Here is a 12,556-nt window from a genome sequence, read left to right as displayed (position 1 = left end):
ACTTTCTCCACTGGACTTTCTTCTAATCTCCTCATTGAGAATAGAGCCCCTAACACCATCAAAGGTTAAAGCAGGGTTGTTGCTCAATGAAACAACCAAAGACTCCCAACTATCAGGCAAAGTCATCAACAAGAAAATGACCTTCAATTTATCATTGAAGGGCTGCAAACGAGAGTTCTGCAACAACTGGCTGAAAATCCAACTCCATGTTTACAAGCGTGCGCATGAGATGCACTCGATTTACTGGAGTTGTATTTTCATACGTGTCCATCAACTTTTTCCATATTGCATTAGATGTATCAAGACGCTTAATGTCTATTAGTACATCATCAGATATAACCAATTTATTGTATGCAATGGCCTTCTTGTCGAGTCTAGCCCAATCCTCATTTGTCATAACTGCAGGCTTGACTTCCAAAAGAGCATCATTACAATCCTTGAGAAACAAAATGCCTTGCATCTTGTCCTTCCACCAGTCGAAACCAGTGCCATGAAATCTCTTGATTTCAAGAAGGGATTTAGTGTCACTGCTGCTTGAAGCATTTGTAATCATTTTTCAGCAATGCACCCAAAGAACAATACTGCAATTTATAACAACAAACAATGAGCTGAATATTCAGTTAATATCAGCCCAACTTTTCAATCAATGAGAGCAAGGTTTTTAGTCCATGTACAGCAGTAGACTGATGACTTTCAACAGTATAACTGAAATTTCAGCATATACTAAATGCATACATCACTACCAGGTGACTCCCACTTCAGCAGTATCACCAAAAGTACATCGGCAATAATCCCAAATCTGCAAATGATCACTAAGACTGCTGCAAAATGATTGCTCAGCAATACATAAACTCAATGGGAGCTGCTTAACATATGTACTACATACATATGTGACCAAGGACATCTGATACACAAAAGAAACCAAGATTCTCTACAAAATTTTCAATATTTCACAAGTGGGAGATGAATCTCACTGCTTACAGCACCAAGATTGCATGAGCATTGTTTCCAATGTACATTTCAGAAATCATTTTTGCCAAAATTCTCAAATTTCAACAAAAGCCCCAAAATTTTACTGACAAATCTGCACCGATTACATTAATACATGAACCTGAGACCATAAAACGGGCAAAATTAGCAAAATTTACCAAAATCTTGCAAAAGCCCAAAAAATTCTCGGATCAATTGTGCACCAATGTCAACAAATTTAACTCTGCTAAGCAAAATTTCATTGATACGAGAAAAGGCCCAAAATTTTTGAAACCAATGTGTGCAATTTCTACAAATTTTTGGTCAGATTGTCTTGTTATGTAGGTATGACCAGCATCAAAATTCGAAAAACCCCCGAATTTTCGAGCATAAGGATGCATTGGTTTAAAGACCGTGCTTGCACATGCGAACTAGGGATTAAAATAAGCCACTTCACAACCCAAAAAAAAAGAATTATTAGTTGGTCGTCACCCGTCTACTTACGTTGACCTGACACATGACGTTGAATGCCTCTGCCTGGCCTCATCGACCTATACCACGTGTTTGTGCTGGCCCCATGTTGGTCTTGTTTGGCGTTGACCCATCAAATCTAGTCGTGCTGCTGACGCCCCTTGGCATGCCTGATGCTCGCTGGTTGCTTTTCACCTTAACTCGACTTGCTGCTGGCTATCTTGATCTGGCTCACGTGTTGAGTGTTGTCTATTGACTAGATCCTCTCTCGCGACCTATTACACTCTTGGGAAGCGCAAACAATGTAATCGGCAACTCTGATACCAGTTTGTTGAGCTCGAGTGTTGATTGAATGCGAGATTGGAATGAGCAATGATAGAGCTGAGAGCTGTGGAAATCGAGTAAGAGTGTACTAGTGTGTTGCACGGTACACAAAGAATAAAAATGTATTTATATGTTAGGATACAAGTAAAGGGTGTGTTCACACCGGTAAGTTTATACACACGGGATAAATGGGAGTTTGCACCCAAAGGGGCTTTACACCCAACAAAGACCACATTGCATGATGAATTAACATCATCACATTGGTGCAAATTAGATGCATGCAACTCATATGCTCGTGAGATTGGTTGTACTCTGAAAAGAAGGCCATGATCTGACCTTGCATATAATTGTGCCTTTGTGTAAGGCATGGATGTACTAGGTCCTAAAAAATCCTTGTGAGGATCTCAACATCTTTCTTAATGAAAGCCGTTGCACTAGGTGGTCGACACTTTTTGTGTGTGTGTGTGTGTCTCCTCTCTCTCTCTCTCTCTCTCTCTCTCTCTCTCTCTCTAGTGTGTTAACATCCAATCAGACCCTTTAAAGGCATAGAAGAACAAATACACATATGAAGGTTTAGTTACAACCCATTTTAGGGTGCCATTGGCACAAAAAGAAACCCAACTTCGGAAGCTCTAAAAGTTACCACTTACATCATGAGCCAAAATAGCTTAATGCTTAGGCCTTTTTGAACTCCTCAATGATGTTGTCACCTTGATAGATTGCCCATTTGCCCTCCTTTCTAGCTACCTTCATATTGGTTATCTCATGTGAAAGTGGAAAGTGATGTATAGGCACAATGGTATACATCGTCCCCTTGTGTAGGAAGCCCTCCACCAATCAACATAAATGGGAGGAGAGAGGACAAAATATCCATTGTGTGAGACCATTGTAAACATGGTGTTGTATACATCAACTAGCTTGTGTCTCTGAAGTAAAAGGTAGTATGCTAAATTGTGTGATGGTTGATACTTGTGGGTGTGGTGAAGTGGCTATGGTTAGGAGTAAGTAGATATGATCTACATTGTGCACATACATGCACATAGAGAGGATCGGGTGTTGCTAGATATTCAGGGTGATTTGAATAGAGATATTTGTGAGGAAGAGATCATTGATGGTTTGTTGCGTTTTCCCAAGGAAAAAAGTCCACAATGGGATGGCTTGACTAATGAATTCTTTGAAGCCTATGCTGCAAGTTTAGTGAAACCCTTGACGGCTATATGCTATGAGGTTTGGGAGATTGGGATAATGCCAGCCTCATGGAAGGTGGGAGTCATTAAGCTAATTTCGAAAGTGCTTTCACCCTCAATGTTGAAACATTGGTGACGCGTTTCTTTGATGGGATCTTTGTATAAAGTCTTCTCTAAAATGATGGGTAATTGCCTCCATAAGCATCTCCTTGGCCTTGTGCACGCTTATCAGTATGGATTTATCAAGGGTAGGAGTATCTTGCATAATGTGTTGAATGCTCAGGTGGGCATTGAGTATGCTAAGCACTTTAAGTAGGAAGTCGTGCTGGTCAAATTGGATCTTGAAAAGATTTTCGACTACTTGGATTGGTCTTTTGTGGCAGAGCCATAGTTGTCAGGTATGAAAGGTACGATATGGTACGGTACGATAAAATACGGTACTAATTGATACCTTATGATTTTATAAGGTACGGTACGATATTAGTATGAAAAAAAATTAAGATGCTTTGTTAAATAACAAAAATCATAAAACATTAAATGATAGATTATAGAATACATGTTTAAAGTGGAACTAGCCATTTCATTACAAAATAAGATGAATACATAAGGGTGACCATCGTGCTCGTATAGGCTACGCAAAACATGCGATACAACTAGAATCTACAGTCTAGTATATCTAATACAAAAAAAAGAGACCTATGTAATATGAATCAATGATGAGGCATCACTATCATCATCATCATCATCATCATGAGAACCATCTGAGTGCTCATTAAGAGAGTTTGAAGATGACTCCTCGGCGTCGGATGATGAGACACACTCATACTCATCCTCATTGATGAGGTTACCATCATCATTAAATAATGGCTCGCTAGGTGGTGGCTGTGTAGGCAAGGGGGGGATGTCATCATGAGGCACAAGATGTGAGCTACTAGAGCTCCGCCTTACATATCTCTGCAAGCCACTCGAACCATCCCTCCTCGATGATGGAGGGCATCGAATGACCATGCCCTGCTACCACCTACTCGAACTCCTTGCCCACTAGCACGCTGACTGCGAGTGTCATGAGTATCTGCTGCTATAAGCTCTCTATAGAGCTCTGCGAAAATCATCTCCTCCTCCTCGTCCAACTCCTTATGTATACTTGGAAGAGTGTCGCCCGTCAACTTAAATGTATCGAGATTCACCTACACAATGCAGTGATGCATGTAAGATTGATCATTGATCATTGTAAATGCTGAATTCTAAATTGTAAAGAATAAAGTTTAAACTTCAAAGTCCAAAGTTTAAAAGTTAAAACAACAAATTTTAAATGTTATGGTTTAGTGTTTCAACTTTGCCTGCTTTGGACTACCCATGCTCATCATAGCCCTCATGATGCATAAGTTAGTGCGGCAATAGCCGAGAGACTCTAACTGTCGTGTGCTAAGCCGATTACAAATCTTTGTGTGAATGAGAGAATAGGCACTCCAGTTTCTCTCACATGCACCCGAAGAGCAATCCTAGGCAAGGATCCTCATGGCTAAGGGCTGAAGGGTCTCTAGTGCGTATCCAAAGTTTTGCCACCAAAATAAAGGCTTCATAAGTAACTCTCTCCTCCAACAAGTGGGAGAAGCAAAAGCCACATGCCCTCTCTGATCTGCATAGCATCCTTGCTCCTCTAACAGTGCATTGTGGTCATCCACAGGGACCACATGAGTTCAATAAGCAAGCTGGTTTGAACGCAACTCTCTATCATCCATGACCGCTAGTGACTTGTAGGCCGGATGTACCAATGCAGCAAAACCATGGATGGGCTTATGCATCCATACCCATCTCCTCTCTGCTATCTCTAAAACATGTGCACACTGTGTCTTTGTGATCATTGTACAAGCATGTGCCTCCACCAATGCCACTCTAAAGAAGTAAACGAGAAGGCCCATGGTGGACCCCTCGCAATCACTCATACATAACACCCTATAAAAGGGAGTCACAACAATGACAATGGCACGGACTTTTTGCCAAAACTGCTCATTAAGGTACAAGTGCTGCATGGCTTTGGCCTCCTCTGTCTCATGTTCATCCCACTCCTTGCATAGAGTGGACACCACTATCTGGTGCAAGGCGGACCGCACCTCATAAAAGCGCTCCAACAACAACCACATGTAAGCAAAGCGAGTTGAAGAAGGCTTCTTCAACTCTAGTGTGCTATGCTCACGATACATCGCAAGCACCTTTATCTTTACTGTGAAGAATGTGACAATTGATGTAGCTTTGCGGACCACCCTCTTCACCCACTTGAGCTTCCCAATGTCCTCTATGAGCAAGTCCAAACAATGTGTTGCACATGGAGTCCACACAATCGTAGGGATCTCAGTCTCTAGCAAACGGCCCATGCACCAACAATTCAATGCATTGTCGGTAACAACTTGCATCACATTTGAGGGGCCCATCTACAACCACGGTCCACAATTTACAAATTACAAGTTATGTATAAATCAAATTTCAATCATGAATCATGATATTATCATAATGAAATAAAGTGAAACAAATTTAAAACGCAAGTTGCAATGTATACCTCAATGATAGCTTGTCGAATGTGGTGGTAGATGAATGCGCTCGTCATTTTTCTCCCCCTCTTGCCAGTATCTACGGCCCACAAAAAGTAAGTGCCAAGTGGACATGAGACGAGTATGTTGATGATGCCTCGTTTCTTACGATCACTCTATCCGTCGGTGAGAATTAAGCAACCATATTTTATCCATGCAGCCCGAATAGGATGAAGGGCTCTATCAATCCTCTCCTTCTCTTCAATCTTTATCGTCCTCATGTCGTTGTATGTGACACCGGTCCATCCTTCACATGGACCCACATTGGCAATGGCTTTTACCATCTTCTTCCATTGCTCTTGCTTTAGGACATTGAATGCAAGATTGCACTCAATCACCGTGCGTGCAATTTCAATTTCCACAAGTCGTTGCCACCAATCCACAAACATGATCGGGAGCTTGAGAGAGAGAGGATTGTCTCTCTGGCATCGCAAGAGCCTCCACTCTGTCTTTTACCGGAGCAGGATGCAGATGTGGAGCCCCCACCACCAATGGTAGAGGCCTCTCCCGCATCGGTTGAAGATACGCCCACATTGGATGCTTCCTCGTTAGTAGGCATAGGAGTTGGTGCCGATAAGCCACTTCCTTCTCCTCTTGTGGATCCCCTTGTCATCTTGGCGAGAATCTCCTCTGCAATGTTTTGAGAGATCTCCTTGCATGGAGCAACTTGCCCCCCCCCCCCCCCCCCCGTCTTGGAAAGATGTTGGAGAAGTCGAGTTGCACCCACTTGTATAGCGCTTCTCGCAATACTTGCATGTCCAATGGTGGGAGTTGGACTTCTTTGTGTCCCTCTCCACATGGATCGCATGCAAATTAAAGGCCTCGTGCTTCTCACGAGTCATGGTGCCGATGACGAATAAAGAGGCCCGAGAGAGAGAGAGAGAGAGAGAGAGAGAGAGAGAGAGATGCTTGAGTCTGGACTCTTGAAAGTTGAGAGGGAGACTTGAGAGGCCCGAGGGTTGGGGTAAAGTTTAAAGAGCGAGAGTGAGAGAGAGGGGATGGGAGATGAGAATGGCAAATGCTTTGATAGGGTGCACCGTGCGGGATAAAGGGGATGGGAGATGAGATTTAAGAATGGCAAATGCTTCGATAGGGTGCGGGAAAGAGGAGATGGGAGGTGGCTCGTGAGATTCAAGAATGACAAATCACACGTCCATTCAAGAATCGAGCGACGAGATCCAAGAGAGGAAGATGAGAATTGATGTGGAAGCATGGAGTAGAGGAGCACCTTTTGTAGATGAGAGAAGGGTCAAAGTTCAAACAGTCAAAGAGGGATCAATGGTCAAAGAGAGGGCTGCCAGCTAGAAGGAATCCAAAGAGGGCTGGGGAGGGGAGTGCATGGTTGGAAAGGGGGGTGGGGTGAGGTATCCAAGGCTTCCCACCCCCCAAAAAGTGCCATGCAGGCACGCATAGAAAAAGCAGATCCAAGAGGCGCAGAAAACGCGGGATCCAGGCGGCACAGGCGACGTGGCCAAAAAAGGTGGAAAAACACGTACGAATTCGTACGGATACATACAGTGTGGTATGGTACGAACCAGTCTGTCCCACATACGAAGGCAACTATGGGCAGAGCTTATGCATATTGGGGTTTGGTCTGTCATTTGATACACATGGTCAACACAAATACCTCTTTGTGGGTCATGTTGAATAGTGGGTTAACTGAGCTATTCACTCTAGCGTGCTTTGCTAGATAGGGTTGCCCTTTGAGCCCGTTGTTCCTTGCCTTGGCAACTTATTCAGTGCTCTCCATGCTATATCATTTGGTAGACATTGAACAACAGGCTGGCCTTTCTCTTCCCTAACATTTTGTGGGGCAATCATTGTGATTTTCAAAGTAGAATAATATAATCTCCAAAAGGCATTGGACGTATGGAATCTTTTTGGATAGGCCTTTGGTCTTCATATCAATATAGTTGAATCCTCCCTCATTAGTTATATTGAAATGGATTTGTAGTCTTTACAATGGCAAGGCATGGTGTTTCCATGTGGCAATGTTGCAAGGCATTTGGGCTACCTTCATGGGCGTCGATGTTCAAGCAAAGCAATTATTGCAATGGAAGGGAAAGTTACTTTACTGGAAATCACATGCTAGATCTTTCCACGTCCAGCTTTAAGTGGCACAATCCATCATGCTACCCACACTCACTTATTTTTTACTGCTCTTGTGCCATTGAAGGTTCTTACTAGACAGATTCATTTTATGCTAGGGAGAAAGGACGCTTTGCATGTTGGTATCTAGTGGATCTCTTGGAGCCATGTTTGCACTCCTAAAACTATGGGCGGTGGAGCTATTTTGGATGCGCACACTCGCATGGATGCTCCTCAATGGTCTCTCTTTTTCGCTGTGTGCATTGATCACATCCTTCGGTCGTTGTTACTAGTTTCTTTTTGGAAGAGCAAGGTGTGGTTCATGGTCATAAAACCATTGAGGATTCTTGGTGGCATTGCTCTCAATGCTGATGCCCCCTTTTCCTCATCGTCCTCTTTCTTAGTGACTTAGCTGGTCTGCTCATGGAAGTTGGTTCTTCAAAAGATGTGGTGGCATCTTGCAAAGTATAGCTTGGTCGCTAACTTTTTTCATATGGAATTGTTGGATGTGTCCAAGCTACTTTAGTGGGATGGGAAACAAGAGGACTGTCCTAAATTTAATTGTATGGCCCAACTGGGCTTATCTTTTGTTTCTAATGCTTCTCTAGTGAGTCACAGGGGGTTGATATCCTTTAATACCACTAGGAGACTTTTTCATATCCATTGAGGATATAGGGAGTTGTGGAACTGCTGGCTTTTGATGGCACTGAAGCCCAAGGAACGCTTCCTTGTCCCCAATTTTGATTGTGCATGGCAGGATTGGAACCTTACAGGTCAACTCTGTCTAGAAAAGGCTTCAGCTAATCACTTGTATCACCTTATGATTAAGGACCACAATTGTTTGGTCATCAACGCCAATATTGTTTAGGGGTTGCATAAATCTCAGGTTTGGTGGAGAATGACTATCGTGGAGGGTTGGTTCAACAAGACACCATATAAACATAATGTCTTCCTTTGGTGCTTGATGGCTGGTGGGCTTTCCCTTGTTGCGACACTTGCAAAATGTTGAATTTCAAATTGCAACAACTTTTTTTGTCTTACGTGCAAAATCTTCTTCTTTCGTGCTATTTGGCTTGGAAAATTCGGACTCTTTTGTCTAATATTTGGAGGGTTTTGGTTGGCATGTCACTGTGCCTCTTTGATTGACATCTTTACTCGGCCCAAATACTCCACTCTAGCATGACCACATATGAAGATTCTATTTCCGTTTCTTCGTTTTTGGGGGGTTGTTGGCATAATTGGATTACTTGGAATGCTTTTGTTTTTGATTCGGCATTTGGTGTTTAGAGACACCTTGCTAAGCTAAAAGGTCTCCTACATTGGCAGTTGGATCTTGTTCAGCACACTCATCTTCTTTCTAGGGAGGATTGGTCTCTTGGCATATGGAAATTTCTGTTGCTGCTTTGCCATGACTTTTGTACTCCTTTAGTCGTGTTTTTTTGTAATTTTGTAGTTATTTGAAATAATATAAATCACTCATTATACGAAGAAAAAGAGAGTTGAAATTATGTAATCATCTTGGAAGTTGAGAGAGAGAGAGAGAGAGAGAGAGAGAGAGAGAGAGAGAGAGAGAGAGAGAGAGAGAAAGAGAGGCTTGGAATTATGATAATAAATGTAAGGCTTGGAAGTTGGAGGATATTGTATGGAGTTTGCATGTGCAAAAAATAGCCTATTTTTTGGGACAAGTTGGTAGGGATATGAACTGTACATTACATAATTGTGTTGAATAAACCAATCCATATGTAGTACAAGTGCAACTATGATGCTAATGCAGCTTTACACTATCTTAGGCGCTGTCTCACACAAGCATCTCTCAATCACCCTTGATTGGACTAAGACCTTCTGTGCACACATAGATGCTAGCCTTCTAGTAATAGGAGCTGCCCTCACACAACTTGATTCTATGACCAATAATGATTGGCCTATCTATTATGCCAATAGTTTACTTAATAAGGCATAACACAACTACTCGACAATGGAATGTGGCATGAGCCATTGTTTACGCTTGCATAAAATGTTTCCATTATCTCTTGGATACTCATTTTGTCATCATTTTGTCATTATTTCAGGCAATAAGGCCCTTAAATTTTTTCTTAACATATTAGCAGATGTGTATCTCATACCTTCAACTCTTGCTTGTTAGCATCAGTTTGAGTCAGACGAGGATATTAGCAGCTTAGACATTGTCTTTGTCTATCATTTTGTGTGCTTTATCCACTTTAGATGGAGGGGAGGGGACATTAGTGCATTTCTTTTTGAGCACTGTAGGTTGTCCTGGTTGCTCACTTTATGGGCCCAGCCACTTGATTACCAGTTGTGGCTCTAGTTTGCCTATTTATAGGTGGCTTGCCCTCTGATTCATTCATTACAGCATTGTGATCATTCATACAGCCCTTCTCATTCTCTTTCATCCCCTTGCTACCGTTTGGTTCCCACACTAATGCTTAGTGTTGCATGTTGAGGTCGACCGCTGCAACCTTGTATTTTCCAGCCATTGCAGTCAGTTTGTTGCTTCTCTTCTGCATTCATTCAGTCACCTCCTCCTCTGTATGTTCACTTTCCTTTTCTTTTAGCTGCACACACTCACATGATATTAGAACCTCGTGTGGGAGTACGAGGCTATAAAGAGGGGTGATCTGCCAGAATTTCCAGCCTACTGGGTGCCATCCTTAAGGTGTTCCAGATCTCGTGCTTGGTTGCCTGCTTTCAATCTTTGCAGGCTGTGTTTTGATCAAGGGGAGTACTCTCAAGTGTTGGGCAGTGTTGAGTCCTTTGCTGGCGGCTGTTTTCTCTGAAGTAGACTTGCATTTAGTGTAGGATAGACATGTTCAAGTTGATCTCTGCCTGCGTTTTGCAGATAGGCTCTACTTCCTGAGCTGGGCTGCACATTCAACATGAGCAAGCAACCTCATTGATCTGTGTTTTGCGCAGGCAGGGTCTCGTCCTTATCAGGCGGCTGGATTTCTAAGCTGAGCCATTGCAGTCAGTTTGTTGATTCTCTTCTGCATTCATTCAGTCACCTCCTCCTCTATATGTTCACTTTCCTTTTCTTTTAGCTGCACACACTCACATGATATTAGAACCTCGTGTGGGAGTATGAGTCTATAAAGAGGGGTGATCTGCCAGAATTTCTAGCCTACTGGGTGCCATCCTTAAGGTGTTCCAGATCTTGTGCTTGGTTGCCTGCTTTCAATCTTTGCAGGCTGTGTTTTGATCAAGGGGAGTACTCTCAAGTGTTGGGCAGTGTTGAGTTCTTTGCTGGCGGCTGTTTTCTCTGAAGTAGACTTGCATTTAGTGTAGGATAGACATGTTCAAGTTTATCTCTGCCTGCGTTTTGCAGATAGGCTCTACTTCCTGAGCTGGGCCGCACATTCAACATGAGCAAGCAACCTCGTTCATCTGTGTTTTGCGCAGGCAGGGTCTCGTCCTTATCAAGCGGCTGGATTTCTAAGCTGAGTGACTCGATACAGGTTGGATGACCTGATATATAGGTTGACAAACATCTATTTTTTTGTGTTTACTAGGTTGGGCCTTTAGTAACAGCCAAGTGATCATTACTACCTGGTGCTGGGAGGCACTTTTTTGGAGTTGATGTCATTATCTCTAGCGCAAACATATTGCCTCTCTTACTGATCATCATCTCCTCGAGGTCCCTGATCAATTTCTAGCCAGATCTAGGCTGCATTATCAATCTTCAGGCCCTGAGGAGTATATCAGTTTAGACTGCTTTCACGGCATCAAGTCGCCTCTCTTTCCTTGGATATTCCTTGTCTCCACTTTTGTATATCAGTCATTTTTAATCAGCAGACTGAGAGACCCCCCATAGGTGGAGAGCACATCCACTTGCAACTCTTTTCTTGTGTTTTTTTCCAAGTATTCTTGAAGGACATCTATGGCTGTCATGTATGATTGGGGGGATCATGTGGATCAGGAGCGTTCAGATGATTGAATCCCACATTTTTTTTTGAGCACCTACTAAAGAATATGCTCCAAGATTTGGTGGTCAAAGCTCATTTATCATCTAGACTTATGTTAGATAAGATATACATACATATAGGCACATACACATATGTACTTGCTTATCTGATGTTAAATAACACATGAAATGCATTGTTTATAAGATGAATACATATTGAAAAAATACCCTTAAAAACTTGGCTTATGGCCATATTAGATGATAAGTAGTGATTTTTTGTATAAATTATAGCAAAATGTTTGAGTTTTAGACCTCTTTTATAGCCAAATTTGTGAAATTTCACCCAAAAAAATATTCATTGAGACTGACTACCATCCTATCTCTCCCTCACATTCTTCTGGGGTGATTACTCCTTGATTGACAGGTTTGGCACCACACTTTCAAGTGCTTGTTCTACCTTTTCTACCCACATCATGGAAGCTGGATGTGTCGAGATACCTTATGTGGCCGACCAAGTGTTCTCTTTTTTTCTTTTTGGTAATGAGTGCTCTCTCTTCTCTTTCTTCATCATGTTCCTCTTTCACCATGATTCTTCTATTTTTCTTGTTTCTCATTGACTATACTTTGTTTCACCCATGATTAACATCTATCCTATTTCTTCACTATTCTTTTATTTTTCCTATTTCTCATTGTCTACACTTTGTTCTAGTATCGACGAGAACAATGAAGGGCTATGATCAAGCGAAGCATCATATAAGAACAACTTTTAAACATTGTTAAGAATACACATTAACAAGTCAAGAAGAGAAGTTGATGTAATGATAGTCCAAGTTTGCATAAATGATTGTCCAAAATTTTATATATTCACATCGCAAAACAGCTTGTTATGTGGTAAAATGTTAAGTGTTCTTAATGTTATCCCTTATAACTTGCATTTCCTTTTTATTTATATTTAGCCATGTTTATCTGCAAAAGGGCAACCTTTGTGATAATTTTCATTTTGTATTTCTTGT

The 12,556-nt window shown here is 42.0% G+C and overlaps 1 protein-coding gene across 3 annotated transcripts in view; it reads left to right on the top strand.

The window, feature by feature from the left end:
* The window catches only part of NDP1 (Tetratricopeptide repeat (TPR)-like superfamily protein), a 163,216-nt gene extending 150,861 nt beyond the window's left edge, over window positions 1–12,355 (top strand). The window contains exons 15-16 of one of the 3 annotated variants that reach the window (XR_015690771.1): window positions 11,968–12,080; window positions 12,253–12,353. The gene's annotated coding sequence lies outside the window, so the exon portion shown is untranslated. Of the gene's footprint in view, window positions 1–10,558; window positions 10,842–11,967 lie in introns of those variants that run through there. The other 2 variants (XR_015690770.1, XR_015690775.1) reach the window with 2 other exon arrangements.
* Window positions 12,356–12,556: the final 201 nt, after the last annotated feature.

This window comes from Lygodium microphyllum, chromosome 1 (genome assembly GCF_053477565.2).
Source record: "Lygodium microphyllum isolate KBCC chromosome 1, Lygodium_microphyllum_v1.1.10, whole genome shotgun sequence".
NCBI lineage: Eukaryota > Viridiplantae > Streptophyta > Polypodiopsida > Schizaeales > Lygodiaceae > Lygodium > Lygodium microphyllum.
The sequence above is the reverse complement of the archived record's forward strand: the minus strand, read 5'-3'. Positions and strand labels throughout refer to the sequence as shown.